Genomic DNA, 19,038 nt, shown 5'->3' on the forward strand with positions numbered 1-19,038 from the left:
TCTTATTTAAATCACTAAGCATGAACATTAACCAGTATTAGCACTAGTAACTACAAAAGAAATCTACAATTTGCAAAAAATATTTAACTATTTATAAGTCCCCACATCTATTTGGGTACTGTGGCATGAGAGAAAGTCAGAAAATTCCAATTACAGCCACAGGATTCCAATTATCATCTCTATGACCTAAGGAAAATTCTAGAACCTTCTTAAGCTTCAGCTTCCTCTCAGTAAAATAAAATCACACTTGTCTTACTTAACTCACAGAAAAAGCAATATATCAAATAAAACTTTTCAAATTTCAAGGCCTTTTTCATAAAAGTTATTTCATACCTTTCAAGTGTGACCAGTGACTGCTTAATCTAAACATAATTCCTTCCCCAGGCTTTAGTTGATCTAAATCATCCTAAACTTTTCTTGGAATTTGCACATCCAGGAACCAGGAACCAGTGAGCATTAAAACTACATTCAGGGGCCTCCCCGGTGGTGCAGCGGTTGAGCGCTGGGTTGCGAAGCTGCCCGCGGCCTCTGCGGCGCCGGTTCGATCCCCGGCTGCTCCCCGGCCACCAGAGGAGGGTCCCACATGGCGCGCAGACCTCTCCTGCCGCCCGCTGCTCCCCTCAGCAGTGTACTTCGGTCCTTCTGCCTGCTCTGCTCCCCACTCTGGCTCTGGTGAATTCTCTCACCCTCCCGCGCTTCTGACTGTACCCAGTGCATGTATAAACAAAACAAACAAATATAATAAATAAATAAATAAAAACATGCCTCTATAAAAAAAAATAAAAAAAAAAAACTACATTCAGGATTATTTCCTCAGTTGTCAGCTTGTCTCTTTCCCAGTCAATGATGGTTTATTGACTCTGTTTAAAGCATTCAAGAACAAAATGACCTCCTTTGGCTTTCTGATCAGCTAGCTCATCTTTACTGGCTTTCTTTCTGCATTGGTTTCCCTCCTATAGTGTAACTTCACCAACTTGCTACCAAAAAAAGTTTCCGATTTTTTTTTTTCAATCACAAAATGGCACAGAGAAGAAATCATGAGTGTAAAAGTTAATTTGACAAATTAAAGAGCTTCTGTACAGCAAAAGAGACAATAACAAAAACAAAGAGAAACCCCACCAACTGGGAGAACATTTTTGCACACAACACTAATGATAAAGGACTGATCACAAAAATCTACAAAGAGCTGATGAGACTCAACAACAACAAAGAAAATAATCCAGTCAAAAAATGGGCAGAAGAGCTAAAAAGAAACTTCTCTGAAGAGGAAATGCAAATGGCCAACAGGCATATGAAAAAATGTTCAACATCACTTGTCATCAGGGAAATGCAAATCAAAACTATCATGAGATACCACCTGACACCAGTGAGAATGGCACATATTAAAAAAACTAGCAACAACAAATGTTGGCGAGGATGTGAAGAAAAAGGAACTCTTCTGCACTGTTGGTGGGAGTGCAAACTGGTCCAACCACTGTGGAGAGCTGTGTGGAGATTTCTTGACCTACTAAACATAGAGCTTCCATATGATCCAGCAATTCCACTCCTAGGTATTTACCCAAAGGACACAGAAACATCCATTCCAAAGAACACCTGCACCCCTATGTTTATAGCAGCACTATTTATAATAGCTAAGCTTTGGAAACAGCCCAAATGTCCAAAAATAGATGACTGGATCAAGAAGATGTGGTCCATATACACCATGGAATATTACTCAGCATTCAAAAAAGATAAACACATGCAATTTGCAGCAACATGGATGGCGCTGGAAGGGATCATGCTCAGCGAAATAAGCCAAAAAGAAAAAGAAAAATACCGGATGGTCTCACTCATAGCAGGAATCTAGAAAACTTAAATAAGGGACCAGGAAAATGAATAACTATAAGAAAGTGAAAATCAAAATCAACAAAAAACTATGAACCAGAGACACTTTTGGGGGGGTGAGGGGCGGGAGGGGAGGGATTGGGGTCAGAATGGGGGGCTGAAATTGTATGGGGAATATAAAAATAAAATTAATTATTTAAAAAAATAAATAAATTTCAGGGCTCCCCGGTGGTGCAGTAGTTGAGTACTGGGTTGCAAAGCTACCCGCAGCCTCTGCAGTACCGGTTCGTTCCCCGGCCACCGGGCGAGGGTCCCACATGGCACGTGGACCTCTCCTGCCGCCCGCTGCTCCCCTCAGCAGTGTACTTCGTCAGTCTGCCTGCTCTGCTTCTGCTCTGACTCTGGTGAATTCTCTCACCCTCCCATACTTCTGACTGTACCCAGTGCTTGTATAAATAAATAAATAAATCTTTAAAAAAAAAAAAAAGTTAATTTGACAAACAAATAGTCCTACATGCAAATCCCAGGTCTACCATTTACAAGTACAGGCAATTTACTCAGTTTCTCAGCTCCCTCATCTGAGAGATGGGGATAAATATACCTACCTCCCAAAACTTTTGGAGTTGAAGAGAATTGTAGGGTAAGTGAAAATGATATCAGGCTTTTCTGCCCTCCCGCCATCAGGAGAGATGATGGATCCCTGAGGTCCTGAATGCATGCCTGTTGGCAGGCACCTGGAGTAGGGTGTGGGCGTATATAGATGGGATTCACCTGGGCTAAGACTGTGCTTATAAGGGCGGGGTCACGGGGATGCCAGCAGAAGCAGAAAGGGAGAAGGAACGGGAACCACGAGAGCAGCGAGCAGAGAAGACCTGAGAGCCCACATAAAGACTTGCTGGGGGCTGGGAGGCCTGCCAGCCTCCCGGCCCCCCAGCACCGCTGCCTGCTGTGTACCTGGTAAATCCCAATAAAAGCCTGAAAAGCCACTGAGGGCTCCAGGACTCCTCCTTCACCCATCTGCTGGAATCATAGAGAACCTGCTCCGTCCATTCCTGCTGCTACAAGAATGCACAGATTTTTTTGAAATTAAAGCCATATTTTCACTCATTTTAAAACAATGATAAGATGAAATAAGCCAAAAAGAAAAAGAAAAATACCGGATGGTCTCACTCATAGCAGGAATCTAGAATACTTAAATAAGGGACCAGGAAAATGAATAACTATAAGAAAGTGAAAATCAAAATCAACAAAAACTATGAACCAGAGACACTTTTTGGGGGGTGGGGGGCGGGAGGGGAGGGATTGGGGTCAGAATGGGGGGATTGCAAATGTATGAGGAATATAAAAATAAAATTTATTAATTAAAAAAATAAAATAAAAATAAAAAAATAAAAAATAAAAAAAAATAAAAATAAAACAATGATAAGATTTACCCTATCAACAAGCAAATATAAACCAGAGACACACTACAGGGGTGGGGGGGAAAGGAAGGACTAGATTCAAAATAAGGGGGGAGGTGCAATTGTATGGGGAATATAACCAAAATGAAAATGCATACATTGTGCAAAGATGAAAAAAGATGTAAGAATTATATAAAATAAAATATTTAAATAAAAAAAAAAGATTTACCCCCCCCACCAGAACCTTCTCCAAAGAGTCTTCTAATAAGTGTTGATCTTGCCCGCAAATCAAGATTTCAGACTCAAATCTCAACCTGTCGTCCCGTGGCTATGTGTCTCATCTCCAGATGAATCATCTGCTATCCCTATAAACCAGGGCAAGCACACACAGGGCCCCTTTAATAAGATATTAACCCACCAGTTTTCAACCATGGCCACACCTGAATTTTTTTTAAGTTCAGAGGCCCACACTTCACCCCAGACCAGTGGTTGTCAAACTTTAGCTCCATCAGATCATTATAACACAGATCTCTGAGGCCCACCCCCAGAGTTTCTGATGCAACAGGTCTAGGATGGGGAGTAGGGACCAAACATTTGCATCTCTAATAAGTTCCCAAATGACAATGATGATGCTGGTCCAGGGACCACATTTTGAGACTCCTTCACCCAAATTAAATCAGAATTTCTGTGGCTGGAAGTCTAGCATGAGTAATTTTCAAAGTTCTCCAGGTAATACCACTGTGCAGCCAAAGGTAGAAAACACTGATCTAGAACCAAGTGAGATGACACTTTTCTCCAGTTAGTGATACCAAAAAAAAAAAAAAAAAAAAAAAAAAAAGGAGGGAAGAACTGATAAATACCCACCTTTACTCAACCACAGTAACAGCACCATTTCCAAGAGCAGCAGTGGCACCAGTAATGGAGTCAGTGACAAGCCAGCTGTCAAAAAAAAAAAAAAAAAAAGCCCTGATTTGTAGTATATGCCGATTGACATGGTGTAAAAACTCCCATCACAGCTAATACTAAGCTTCCAATGTATTAGGCATCACTAAATGCAGATTTGGGAAGAGAGGCAGGCCATCCGCCCTTGAAAGCTGGAATAAGCTGGCTCCAGCACACTACCCCTGGTATCGTAGTACCCCTGGTGGCCTCAGTGGTGGGCACAGCAATGCCCTCACCAAACTGATTCTACAGTGCAGCTGTTCTGAGGTCCTAGGTCACTAGTAGACTTCGTGGCAGTTTCCCAACCTGTCTCCCCATCATCTCAGTCCTTCTGAGTGCTACAAAATAGTCTTTATAATCAATTACTTCAATCAACCCCAAAATGTTTCTGTTGCTTACATCTAAAAAGTCTGACCTTCTAAATGTCACTTCTGCAGGTTAAGAACCTGAGACCTAGTCTAAAAACTCTCCTATGAAGAATTTCATATTTTAAAAAAGGATGAAACTTTTAAACCAGGGCTTCTCAAAATCTAATGAGTATCACCTGGGGATCTTGTTAAAATGCAGATTCCGATTCAGCAGGACTAGGGTGGAGGCGAAATTCCCTGAGGCGACTACTGCTGCTGCTGCTGCTGCTGCTGCTCCTCCTGCTGCTGCCACCAGTGGTGGTAGTGGTGGTTTGAGAACACGCTGTAGAGGAAAACAGCTGTTTAACCAAACAGCTAAATTTTGAAGAGGGAGGCCTCGGGCCTGGATTTCTCAAGTCACTCCTACTTTGAATTCACATAATGAGCTGCCTGCCCTCCTCATTCTGGTCAGTGCCCCAAGTGACCATGAATATTTGTCATGGCTGATGCAGGCTGGTCTCAGCTGCTATGACAATCTATCCCTGAAAGCCCAAGATGCCACGGTAAATGTTACTTGACTGTCCCTGACCACCTCTCTTGGTATACAAGCCATAAATTTAGATTCATTTATTCATCCAATCAACAAATATTTGCTGTTTACCTCTTGTGTGGAATGATCTCAGCTAAGTTTAGATCATTCTAGACTCTCCATTTGTGCATTTTAATAAGCTGAATTGGGAGCATTTCCAGGGTCATTATATAAGGACTGGGTTGAATGCATGCAACAAGAAGTTAAAGGTCAAGAGAATCTGCGTGGGCAAGGAAAAGTTTCAAGGTCAAGAAGATCTGCGTAGGCAAGGAAAAGTTGCAAGCCCATCAGCAGTTTGGCTGTGGGAAAATGTGACTTGATAATCTGTCAACTCAAGCTGTCAATCCAAGCCCATTATTACTATTATACCACCCATCTGACACTAGATCAATAGGATAAGTACTTTCTGATGTCAGATCAATGGTATGACTAACTTTGGGGGTGACAGCTAAACAATTGCATCCATCCTAGGTATGTGAGTGTTATTACCAGGAACATCAACTCAAAGTAAAATGATAAACCACTTCCTGCACAGTGTTGTGAAAGAAATGTTCAAATTCCCAGAAATTCTTGGTGCTCCCACCTACTAAGACAGAAAGGAAAAATGCATGTTTATTTCTAAGGTTTCTAAAGTACCCATTTTGCAACTGAGCTTATGGGAAAGATACATTTCACAGAGCCAGAAACTAACAATTGAGCCCCCAGGGCTGATAGGATAAGAGATTCTTGTCATGCCACAGAATTTGAAGGAAATTCACTGAAACTGTGAAAATAACTTTTTTTCTTTCCCAACTATAGCAGTTTCCCCTCCTTGAACAGTTTCTATCCTAGGCATCTATAGGAATGAATTTTAACCAGGATAGAGAAGATTTGAAAAAAGGAATCCACTGTCAATTTCCTTCTCCCTCCTCCCAACCATTAACATTCACATAACACGCACTTGCTTATTCAACAGCAAATATTAACACATCCCATATTCTAAGAACTGTGGAGAACTCTGAGGATATAATGGTTAAAGATTTAAGGACAAATTATTATGGGGTATATAGCTGAGACACAAACTTCGTGTGGGAGAAAGCAGAGAAGTGTCCTTAAGAAGTAATATGTAAGCTAACACAGGTGAGACCAGAGTGTGGGAAGAATATTCTGGGCAGAAAAAAAGCCACATGTGCCAGGGCCCTGAGACATGAGAAAATGCAGCATTTGAAATAAGAGCCATGATGTAGTAGCACAGTGACAAAAAGGGAAAGTGGAGCCTGCAACAGCAGGTGAGATAGCAGGGACCAAACCACAGACGTCTGGGAAGCATTCCTGGTGTGCCGTCCTGCTCCATCACTGAAGACTCGTGTCCAAAGAAATGCTGAGAGACAAGATTCTTAGAGAAAGGAGCTCAATAAGAGTTATCCATGTACCACAGGACAAGATGGCCTCCCTCACTCGGGACAGCCCTAAGCATGCTAGGAGGGAGGGAGGTACCAACCGGAATCTGCTTCTATAGCCCACTCTCCTAGATGCTTTCCTGCAACCACTGTGCCCCGGAGCCTGGTGCTCTGGATGTCCTATCCCACCCTCACCCCAAATCACAGTGAAGTTCAGATGGGAGAGAATGCTCAATTTCCAGGACATTAGTGTTGTAACGGGGATGATCACCCACCTAAAGGTAAAAGTGACAATGAGTAGGGAAAGGTGTATGCAGAGAAAGAAAGAAAAAAAAGGATTAGGGGCCTCCCCGGTGGCGCAGCGGTTGAGCGCTGGGTTGCGAAGCTGCCCGCAGCTTCTGCAGCGCTGGTTCAATCCCCGCTGCTCCCGCCGGAGGAGGGTCCCACATGGCGCGCAGACCTCTCCTTCCGCCCGCTGCTCCCCTCAGCAGTGTACTTTGGGCCGTCTGACTGCTCTGCTCCCCGCTCTGACTCTGGTGAATTCTCTCACCCTCCTGCGCTTCTGACTGTACCCAGTGCTTGTATAAATAAATAAAAATAAATCTTTTTAGTTTGAGATCTGTCCTGATCTGATCACTCCTATTCATGGAATAGCCTACTTACTCCTACACATATTAGTATACCTGAGTGTTAGCGTATGTGTGTGCATATTTGTCTATCTATAAATGCTTAAATGTGAGTGTATACATGTGTGTACCCATGCAAGATCAAATATGCACATCAGTGATTAGGAAAGTATATGTGTGTATAGTTACACCCAGAGTGTATAACTTTTTAAACTTCTAGTCACTGAGTACAGAGACAGTTGCAGACACCAGGCCAAGTACCTTACTTGTATAATTTTACTTGTTTTCACAAGAATCCTAGGGCATGGCTTCTAGGTATTATACCCACTTTTCAGATAAGAAAACAAAGGCTAAGAGAGGCTCAGTGACTTGCTCACAATCACAACGCTATTAACCAAATGGTAACTCATCATCCAGCTCTTCCAAAAAATATTTCTTTTCCGTAGTAGCTCCACCCATTTTCCAGCCTACCAAAATTTTACTTCAACATCACCATCAATTATGAGTCAGACTTGTCAGACTCCTTCGGGGAAGAAAAAGTTGGATGCACCCTCAAATCTATCAGAAATGCCAAGGCAAGCATTCACGGGTGCAGGTGATGACACAAGGTGAGCAGCAGTCTACTCCTTGAGAAAGCGCCTTTACCTAGGGCCGATGCTCCTGCATGCGGTCATTAAGTCAATCCTGATCCAAAGGGCGCTTCAGAAACCAGGCCCTGCCACCATGTTGCAATCACAAACCATTCTGAAAAGCCTAAAGTAGGATTCCAAACCAATTGAAAGGATGTATAATAATGTTCTGATTTGGAGTGGAGGGGAGAGTTAATCAGAGCGAATGTTCCAGGCACACAATCACGGTTGCTAAAAGATGGATACTAAAGAGCTTGTCTCCCTTTATTTATATGCCTTTACATTTATACTTACCAAGAAACAGTTTCACTTACCTTTTAAACAGCCAGAGTGCCACTTTATCATTAGGCAGAGATGCCAGGGAAGAAATGAGTATTATTTAAAATGCAAACAGAGTGTAAGGATGACTGCCAAGAAACAGCTCATCCCAGATGTCTCAAAACTACTGCTGTCTACTGCTACAGAATACCTGCGGGAGATAAAGTTCACATGGGTCTGTGGGCCTTAAACTTTGGCATATATCAGAATCCCCTGGAGGACTTGTTTAAGACACAAAATGCAGGGCCTCATCCCCAGAATTCCTCATCCAACAGGTCGGTGTAAGGCCCAAGAACTTGCAATTAAATCAAGTTCCCAGGGCGGCGGCTGCTGCTGCTGCTGGGACCACACTTTGAGAACTACTGGGGTGGGCACCGTTAATTACTTCCATGAGCACTGCTGGTGGTGGCATCTTTTCAACTGTATCTGAAGTTACCCTGGACAAGGGGACCCTGGATATGAAGAGAGATATCCAGGGTCATAATGGAAGCTACTGATTCCTCAGATTGAAGATAAGTAACTTCCTCCTGGAGGCTCAACCTTCTCCAATACCCTGGGTGTTGTTCTTCTAGAAGGGTAAAGAAACCCACTGGCCTAGGTAACGGTTGGCGGTTACATCAGGCCAAGAGGAAAGTGGCCTCATAGAATTAAAGATGTCACATAGAAATCTCTGAAACTATTGCTATCATTTTTTTTAAAGCAATGCATAGGAGGTCTGGTCTCTCTCCTTTCCCCAGTGAAAAAGAACAATTCTGTCAGAGGCTACTGTGCCAAGGAGGTATCTATCTGATAATGAACTATCTTTCCTCCCTACCTCTTTCAAATAAAGCTTATTGAAACAAATTGCCTGAGTGCATGGACAGATCTGCTCCCAGCAAACAACAGCTAAACTCCAGAAAACTGGGCTTTGACTGCCACCCCGTTCCACTCCTGTTCCACAGGAGTGATGAACCACATTCCTATCTTGTTTTGCCATGTGGTATGAGAATTAGCCAGCCCTGCAGTTAAATCAGTTGCAAAGATGCCAGGCTCGGAATAGTAAGTCTTATATAGCATCGACCTCTGAAGAATTACAAAGGGAGTGGCCACAAGGCAGGGTCTTTGCAAACTGTAATCTTGGAGCGATACAGAGAACCACGCACTGCCCTGCAGATTTAGGGTAAGTGTGCCACCCTTCGGGTTTAGCCGAGCCCTGTTAATCCTTCCTACAATGAGTGTCTATCCTGTCAGGATTTGTGATTGAGAGCTGCTTAAACAGGTGAGAAAATTTCAGGAAGCTAATATGTCCCATCTAATCAAGGCTAAGTGTTCCCTCTTTGCCCAAGCCCTCTTATTTGCACGAGTACCACATGGTAATGGATAAATAATTTTTTCAAGGTTGTTTGAGATGCGGGCCCTTAAATAAGTGAACTAGTGCTCCGTTTCATTGAAAGAGGTTACCCAGAAAGCTTCAAGATTCATACCCTCATCAAAACCATTTCCAGCTCCACCTTATCTATGAGAAACCCAATACTACAAAATTGTCTCTGGCAGTTATAAACTGAGGGATTATTTCTTCACACACACCTGGAAACTCGCTTTTCACCATCTTGAAGACCTGGAGCAATGAGCCTTAGTTACTTATTAGCATTCCCATCTGTTAGCTATTTTATAAATACATTTTGAACTTTTTTTCTTTCATTTTGTGGCTTTTCCTCTATCTGGTCCAGAGACACTATTTATTTACAAAACGTACCTCTTCCGTGTAGCACTTGGAAATAGATTTTGAGCAAAATATCTGGCACATGGCCCCACCTGGGCAGTGGTTCGCAGAGCATGGGCCCAGGACGCACAGCAGCAGTACGTGGGAGCTGCAGATTCTCAAGAATTTGTTAGAGATGCAAATTTTCAAGCCCCACCAACAGAGAAACTCTGGGGGTGCGTCCCAACCATCTGTGTTTTAACAACCCCTCCAGGTAATCCTGATGCAAACTATGGTGTGGAAAACACTGTGGGCGGAGGAGATGGGAATAAGGAATAAGCAGTGAGAAACCCAGTTCAGGGTAAAGGTGTTCTCTTGATCCATGGACAGATTTTTTTAAACCTTTATATCATCTTATCAAGTAAAAAATAATCCCAATATTGCATAATATGTTGTTAATTTCTTATTATGAGGGTGTACTCGAGCCAACTCCTACCAGCTCATGAGAGTAGACTGTTAAACATTAGGAATTTTGCAAACCAGTTGTTAAACCATTGGTATCTTGCAGTCAGCTGTGGTGAGAGCACTTAGACCACAGAAATTAGCCGAAACTACATATCCAGGCTTTTATACTGAGAGTCGGTTTACCTGCACTCTGGGTGAATTTTAAGAGGGTTGCCATGGTCTGATGCGGGACAAAAAGCAGTGAAAGATAAAGGATTGCGAGGTAAGGAGCCAGGATTAGGAGCTGGACAAGAGTATAGGAGGGGTTACGCACTAGGGGCTCTTCTTCCTAGCGCCAGCGACAGGTCAGAAAGTCAGGAGTCTACACAGAATTGACAAAATTTCTGCCAGCCAGAGCTGGGGCAAGGAAATTGTAGATGGAGTGTGTTTAATATAATTTTATATTTGGAAAGTAAAAATAAGACTTTTTTGGTAACTTGACAGATGGTAATTCATTCATTCACTGAATATTTATTTAACGTCTACTATGTACCAGGCATTATGCTAGGCTCTGATGATACAACAGAGAATAACACAAAGTCTCTGTCATCAGAGTCTGCAGCTTGCAGGCAACAACATAAAGCTAAGTATATGCAGTTTTGCATCCCAGTGATGAGGAGTTATTGAATATAACTGCTCATACGTGGCTGTTTGATAGTTGATGCTCACTATGCACCACTGACAAAGTGACACTGGAACAGAAAACCAAAGGAATTGAGAGCAACTTATTGTTAGCAGATGATTTTCCACAGGCCGCCTGTTCTTTCACGCAACTTAGGGGAAAAAAAAACACTGACTACCTTTGTTCTGTACAGTTTTTTTTTATTTAAATTTTATTTTTATATTCCCCATACAATTGCAGCCCCCCATTCTGACCCCAATCCCTCCCCTCCCGCCCCTCACCCCCCCAAAAGTGTCTCTGGTTCATAGTTTTTTGTTGATTTTGATTTTCACTTTCTTATAGTTATTCATTTTCCTGGTCCCTTATTTAAGTTTTCTAGATTCCTGCTATGAGTGAGACCATCCGGTATTTTTCTTTTTCTTTCTGGCTTATTTTGCTGAGCATGAGCCCTTCCAGCGCCATCCATGTTGCTGCAAATTGCATGTGTTTATCTTTTTTGAATACTGAGTAATATTCCATGTTCTGTATAGTTTTTTAAAGATGTTTGTGTAGGAAACATTAATGGAAGGCAGAGATAATATCTCCAAAGTGAAGCTCAGAGTCACTTGCTGTCCAGTACAATAAAGATAATGTCTCCCCCTGGAGGAAAGGCTAGCCATGCTTACCGTTCACCTGAAGTGATTCAGGTTTCCCAGCCTCAGGGATCATGTGCTGGGATCACCTGGCTCTCTTCTTACCTCCTTGTGGGAACTGGAACTCAGGGAACCAGTGCAAGAAACTGCCAATACTCTGGCTAGGACTATTAATGTCAACAATAAATTCCTTTGTCTCTGACCCAGGAGTGTCATGTCTTCTACTAGCATCCATGAAACAGTAGCAGGCTAACTTGTTAGCTTGCAAGCAAAGTGGTGTCCAGCCTTTCAGAGTTTATGACAGCCATGAGAATAAAAGAAGGAAGGGTGATACTGGCAGGGGGAACAGGATGTGCAAATGCCCTGAGGTGAAGTATAGTCTCTCTCAACCAGAGTCTCCTCTGTGACCTGCCATGTATAAACTGATCCCTGTATACATGGACTATGTCTTACTCAAGTCATTCTGCCTAACTTTAGCTTTAGGGATGCTACCCCTTCTTCCAGCAAGATCTGTGATTGCCAACTGACAAGGAAAGGAGAAGCATCTCCCAAGTCCCCCCTCACCCCTGGTCCTAAAGGGAATCATCAAATTAGGGACACAAGAAATTTGTTAAATTTGTAGGCTGAGAAAAACAGTCCTAAAGAAACTTGTAGTGCCCAGACAGACACTACAGAGAGCAAAAAAAAAAGGGAACAGTGAACACCACCATCAGGCGGCAGCCAGGAACCCAGAGTCTAATGAGAGGAAAAAAAATCAAGAAATGAGAGTAGAGGCACTATCCCCAAATAGGAAGGGCTCAATGTTAAGGCTTTTTAATGTGCAAAACTCATTAAAAATCATGGCAAAACTAGCCACAATTACAATGGAGGAAAAAATTAGAACAACCTGACTTATATAAAGAGTATGGGAATTGAAGAAAACAGCATCTGGTGTCTAGATTCTAAGAGTAGCATTTGAATGCATTTTTTTTTCCAGAACACATCTTCAGTTTGATCATGAAAGTCACTGGAAAGATAGAATTCCATACGCAGACATTTGCATTATGAATCACTCCTCAGAAATGACTCATTTCCTTAAAATTAAATAAGTCAGCACCTCATAAGGAGTAACACCTCTAAAAACTCTTACTTTCATCTTTAAGAAAAATTTGAGGGCCTCCCCGGGGGTGCAGGGGTTGAGCGCTGGGCTGCAAGGCTGTACCGGTTCAATGCCCGTCCACCGGCGAGGGTCCCACATGGCACGCAGACCTCTCCTGCCACGCCCGCTACTCCCCTCAGCAGTGTATTTCATCGGTCTGCCTGTTCTGTTCCCTGCTCTGGCCCTGGTGAAGTCTCTCACCCTCCCACGCTTCCTACTGTGCCCAGTGCTTGTATAGATAAATAAATAAATCTTTAAAAAAAAAAAAGAAAAAAAAAGAAAAATTTGATCTTGACTTTAGATTTTCATGTAAAACAAGTACACTCACCCAAGTTAGAGAAAAGAGTTGATACCTTCCATGAATTTGAACCATGGTTCAATTTGCTTATAAACCTTAGATGACAAAAGCAGATTGATACTTCAATTTCTTTCAAAATATGTTATTTTCTCTCCTATCTCAAAAGGATTTACTTCTCCCCTCTTTAATTTTTACAAACTTACCATCCATTAAGGAATATGAGTATATGAGTACCTTAGAGTAAATAGTTGTTGCAATGGACTAAATGTTTATATGCCCCCCAAATTCCTATGTTGAAACCTAATCTACAAATTGTTGGCATTGTGGAGGTGGAGCCTTTGGAGTGATTAGGTCATAGGGGTGGAGCCCTCATGAATGAGATTACGATCTTTATAAAGGAACCCCAGGAAAGCTCTCTTACCTCTTCTGCCATGTGAGGACATAGCAAGAAGATGGCCATCCATGAGGCAGAAGCGGGCTTTCATCAGACACTGAAATACTGTATCTGCCAGCTCCCTGATCTTGGACTTCCAAGGCTCCAAAACTGTGAGAAATAATTTTTTTTTAAAGATTTATTTATTTTATACAAGCACTGGGTACAGTCAGAAGCACGGGAGGGTGAGAGAATTCACCAGAGCCAGAGCGGGGAGAACAGGCAGACTGACGAAATACACTGCTGAGGGGAGCAGCGGGCGGCAGGAGAGGTCTGCGCACCATGTGGGACCCTCCCCCGGCAGTCGGGGATCAAACTGGCACTGCAGAGGCTGCAGGCAGCTTCACAACCCAGCGCTCTACCGCTGCGCCACCGGGGAGACCCAGAAATAAATGTTTTTTAAACCAACCAGTCAATGGTATTTCTGTGATAGCAGCGTGAATGGACTACGACAATCATATATACATGTATAAGAATTTAGGCCAAATTTGACCCTGAAGTCATGAATCCCATGGAACACTACAGCAATACTGGCTAAATCAGAACTTACCATGTTTTCAAGACCTTCAGTGTCATCTCTTGTAAAAGTCTCTTTTTAGAATTCTTGTAAAGAAGGATTTAGTTACAACCGTGATTATTGCTGCACTGCCAGAAACTGGAAAAAACCTAAATGCCCCTAAATAAAGGAATGGTTAGAAACCTGCAGTCACACACACATGGCAGGATACCTTGCTGCCACTTAAATGACAGCACAGACTATTAATAACTACATTATTAATGTTTATATTAATAATGAAAAGATTGTCAGAATAATTTGTTAAAAGCAAGGGAGTTATGGAACAGCATATATAGCATAATCCCACTTCTGTTTAAAATATTATATGCATATTTATTCCCCATTTGTGTACAAAATGTATATTAAACACCTGTTATATGCCAGGCACTATGTTATAAGAATACAGTGGTAAAAAAAAGATATACATAATCCCACCTTCCTGAAGTTTATAGCTAGCTCGGAAGACAGATATTAGATAAATAAGGATACAAGCCATGAGTTCATTTCAATTATGAGAAATGCTCCAAGGCCCAGCATATATCCTTTCTGTCTAAGAAAGCCTTAGTTCCACACATTCTGCCCATCCTCTCCATTTCAGTTTTGTGAAGCACCTCTGGGTGATAACGTTTAAGGACACATTCTGCTTTCCTATTTTTTCTATGAAAATAATTTTATAATAAAACCAACAAAAGAGAAATTTTAGAATTCCTGGGGACAGTTTCTCATTAAGCATGCCATCCAACCAAGAATAACCTTGCATTGACTAGAAATCCTCACTCCTCATCTCCTTTCTGCCAAGCTCATAATGTGAATTGTTTTAACATTTCCTTGTAGTATTTTCCAAGCCTTAAATCATCTTCATTGTCCTTTATGAACTGGCTCCAAGTTTTACGTGATTAATGCCTGCTCATTAGATGCTGAACAAACTTGTGGACAGATGTACCGAATAACTTTAAAGGCTTTGGTTTTGTCAAAGAAGGGCTTCAGCCAGTACACAATATATATCATCTGCATCTATGATAAACATACCTCTTAAAGTTGGGTTCTTCATAAAAGCATTCAATCTTGCCATTTCTTTCTAATTAAGATCTTCTTCCCATCTTCAAAGGCCTGGATTGCATCCATAAACCTTAAAATCATGTGTTTCATTTTCTTTAAAAATAGCATTTCCCTGAAGCAGCAATACATAGACATTTCAACGTGTTGGAGTATTTTTTTTTCCCTGTCCAAGCTTGTCAGCATATTTGCTACTGCTCTGGCCATCAGGCACAATGCTTCAGGTCCAAGGAATTTTACCAGCAGAGCATTTTTATTTTATCCCTATAAGGCAAATGAAGACACTTCTTTAAAGATCCCAAACAGCCTGACTTTTTGAGTATCTAATATATGTCTTGGGTATTTAACATTTATGTAGTATTTCTCTCATGAAACTAAGAAGGATGATAAAGTTCCTATATTCCAAAGATTGGCACCTAAATGGAAAGATAGTACAAACAGGCGGTTTTAAACATGAAAATTTAGGGTCCTCTTTAATATACATTAAAAGTGCTGGGTCACTGGGAAAATTCACAACAATGCCTAACAACCCCAGATAACTTTAGTGGGGCATTAAAATAAAGCTCTACTCAGTTGTGGGAAGTTTCCATGGACTATAGTACTTTCATGTGATGTTTTTATTATGGTGGCAAATGGCACACAGGGCCTAGCCAAACAGGCAGTCAACCACCAGGCAGATGCACTTTAGAACCACCACAGCTAATATTAAGCCTGACCCCTTGCTGCCTCTGAGAACTTGGAGAGCTAGAATAATGCACACACCTTTATTCTTTACATGTCTATCCCTAGATGAATTGACTTTGACAATCATAGTGGACAGAGCCAAAGCTATGAATCCAAATAAATAAAATGACAATTTCCACATTTTTCAGTACATAATCTGAAATTCAGTCCATTCTCTCCAGTGGCACTAAGGCATTTGAATTTTATCTGAAAAGGTGAAAACTTTTTTTTTTTTTAATTGAGGTAACATTGGTTTACAACATTGAATATGATTTGGAGCAATAGGATCTCCCCCTTAAGTGTTATTATCACCACACACACACCACCAAGACACCCACAGTCCTCCAACATAGTCCATAGTACTTCTCCGCACTTGGCTCCCGGATTTCTAGGATTAGTTACTGGTTTGATTTCTTTAGTTTTGTTTCTCTATATTCCACATATAAGTGACACCATCTGGTATTTGTCTTTCTCCTTTCTTCTGGGAATACAAAATCATACAACCAATATGGAGGGGGGATCTGGCTATAATTAACAGAATTGCATACACATTTTACCTTTGATCCAATAATCCCGGTTCTATCCCAAGATACAATGGCAAAAAATAAAAATAAAATAAAATGGCATGTGCACAGGCTATTCATTATAGCAATATTTGTGAAATCAAAAGTCTACAACCAAGTCAGATATCCTCTAATCAGGGGCTGAAAATATAAACTATGATACCTCCACCCAATGAAGTACCAGGCAGCTGTAAAAGAAAGAAGTAATCTCTAAATATTCTAAACATGGAGTAATCTCCAGACTATATTAAGTGAAAATAGTATCATAGAATAAAGTATGTTTAGTATAGTACCATTAATCTCAGAAAAAGTAGAGATACATATATATCTATACACACACATATATATACATATTTATTTCTATAAAATAGTGTTTAATAAACCATAAAACTAAAAAGTACTATTTTTTGTTTAAATCTATCAGGATAAGGAGTACATGGGGAGGATTGTAACCTTTTATGTCAACAGAAGTGACTCTTTTAACTAGGTATCGGTGATATTTGACAAGTAGTAGAGGGAAGCTAACCTTCTTTAAATATAACCTGTTGTATAGGTTTGGCTTGGTATTCAACATAATTATAAAACAAAATTAAATTTTAAAAATCAATCCCGAAAAGTGAAATATGAGCATTAAGAGAAAATGAACCTATGTTTCTAGTTGGAGATAAACCACAAAGAGAGTTATTCCAAGTAACCTGAAATACAATTATTTGATTGTACAGCTCTAGTAGTATAAAATCAAAGTTCACAAACAACTACCAAAAAGTCTTAAGCTTTTTTTTAGTAACTGTATCTTCTTGGTGGTAATACCAGTATTATTTTACAGGAAGTTATGTACGTCTATGGTAAGATACAGCAAAGAAGGGACATTAGTGTCACTAGTAACCAAGGAGACATAATGTATGCTCAATGAGGTTAAGCAAAAATCACATAGTCCCAGGTTCGAATTTGAAGGATTAGTATGGACCTACTGTGTTTCCCCTTTAGGAAAAAAAAAAAGAGCACATCTTTGTCCATTAGAAAAAAAATCTAGATAGAAACAACTCACCCAAGCAGCCATACTGTAGCCTCTCAACATTCACTAAAAGGAACCAGGGCTTCTTGATGAAATGATTATATTTCAGATCTAGAATAGAATAGGAAATATAAAGACAAGCTTTAAACATGTTGTCATCTCAGAAAACTGAAAAGCTATCAAAAATTACTTAGGTTATTTTAACAGGATCTCAGAAGCTATTTGAAGGAATTCCCACTGACCAAAGATGGGAAAATTTGAGCACAAATAAGAATAATAACTGCAATGAATATAAGAGCATTGAATATGTTTAAATCCATGAGTTTAAAATATTAAAATACAAAACCCTCATTAGTCTCTACCGAAGGAGATTAGGCAACCTCTTCATTATTTTAAAAACTGGTAAATAAAGAGAAAGAATCAAGCATTTATACTGCATTTTTATGTTCTGTACATGAGGATAAACAGTTCAAGGGGAAACTTCTCTTTACAGAACTATTCTAACTGGTAAATGAAGAAAAGAGAATTAGAATATCACTATGTTGCCATCCCCCACACAGACAATAATAGATGTAGGCAATGATTATCAGAGATGCTGCATCACACAAAGCAAGCAGATATTACGGGGCTCCAACTGAAAACATGAAAAATCACCTATGATGTTGCTCTGCCCCAAAATATCAAATATAAACCTAAGAATGCCTCCAAATCTACCATTTTAGAGTAAACTCAGAGGACAAAAGTGCATGTTAAATAACACTACAAGGGGTGGGGGGAAGCAAATATTGTTTAAAAATGAACAATGATGTGCAATTTGCAGCAACATGGATGGCGCTGGAAGGGATCATGCTCAGCGAAATAAGCCAAAAAGAAAAAGAAAAATACCGGATGGTCTCACTCATAGCAGGAATCTAGAAAACTTAAATAAGGGACCAGGAAAATGAATAACTATAAGAAAGCGAAAATCAAAATCAACAAAAAACTATGAACCAGAGACACTTTTTGGGGGTGAGGGGCGGGAGGGGAGGGATGGGGTCAGAATGGGGGGGTTGCAATTGTATGGGGAATATAAAATAAAATTTATTATTTAAAAAAAAAATGAACAATGATGTAAAAAATAAAAAAATTAATTATTAAAAAATAACACTACAAGGGTTCAATCAGCAAAACTAGATGAATAACAGGAATAACTAATTGCTTCAACAAATGAGAGAAAAGGGAAAAACAGTAGATTAAAATAGACTTGCGAGACAGCAACCAATCTAAATGTAGGACCCTTCATAGGCTCTGAATGCAAAGAAAGTACATAAGTTATTTTTTAAAGTTATAAGACAACCAGATAAATAGGAATGACCAGACACTTGATATTAAGGAATTATATTAAATTTTTACCTATGATAATGATACAGTGGTTATATATTTTTAAGTCCTTATCTTTTAGAAATGCAACCCAAAAATTTTATATGTGAAATTACATGTTATTTAGGAATTTCTTCAAAATAATCTGGGGGAAGAGGAGTTGGTGGAACTCTATATTAAACAAGAATGACTATGTACTGACAATTATTGAAGATGAGTTCCTTGTAAGTGTCTCTATTTTTGTGCATGTTTTAAAAATTCCATTTAAAAATTTCATGGTTAACTATGGAGAGCTGTGTGGAGATTTCTGGACCTACTAAACATAGAGCTTCCATAGGATCCAGCAATTCCACTCCTAGGTATTTACCCAAAGGACACAGAAACATCAATTCCAAAGAACACCT

At 40.4% G+C, this 19,038-nt stretch overlaps 2 long non-coding RNA genes across 3 annotated transcripts in view; both read right to left on the bottom strand.

Annotated features, from left to right (window-relative positions):
- LOC129145890 (uncharacterized) overlaps positions 1-14,025 on the bottom strand; it is a 78,587-nt gene extending 64,562 nt beyond the window's left edge. For both annotated transcript variants that reach the window (XR_008552036.1, XR_008552035.1), the window contains exons 1-4: positions 13,913-14,025; positions 13,351-13,473; positions 4,711-4,856; positions 4,089-4,163 (exon numbers count right to left, since the gene is read on the bottom strand). This is a non-coding gene — a long non-coding RNA (uncharacterized LOC129145890). The remainder of the gene's footprint in view (positions 1-4,088; positions 4,164-4,710; positions 4,857-13,350; positions 13,474-13,912) is intronic.
- A 1,165-nt stretch (positions 14,026-15,190) lies between these two features.
- Positions 15,191-19,038, bottom strand: part of LOC129145891 (uncharacterized) — an 82,461-nt gene continuing 78,613 nt past the window's right edge. The window contains exons 3-4 of the long non-coding RNA XR_008552037.1: positions 17,309-17,386; positions 15,191-15,238 (exon numbers count right to left, since the gene is read on the bottom strand). This is a non-coding gene — a long non-coding RNA (uncharacterized LOC129145891). The remainder of the gene's footprint in view (positions 15,239-17,308; positions 17,387-19,038) is intronic.

The sequence above is a fragment of the Talpa occidentalis genome, unplaced genomic scaffold (assembly GCF_014898055.3).
Source record: "Talpa occidentalis isolate TD23 unplaced genomic scaffold, MPIMG_talOcc4v2.1 talOcc4.15, whole genome shotgun sequence".
NCBI classification, from domain to species: domain Eukaryota; kingdom Metazoa; phylum Chordata; class Mammalia; order Eulipotyphla; family Talpidae; genus Talpa; species Talpa occidentalis.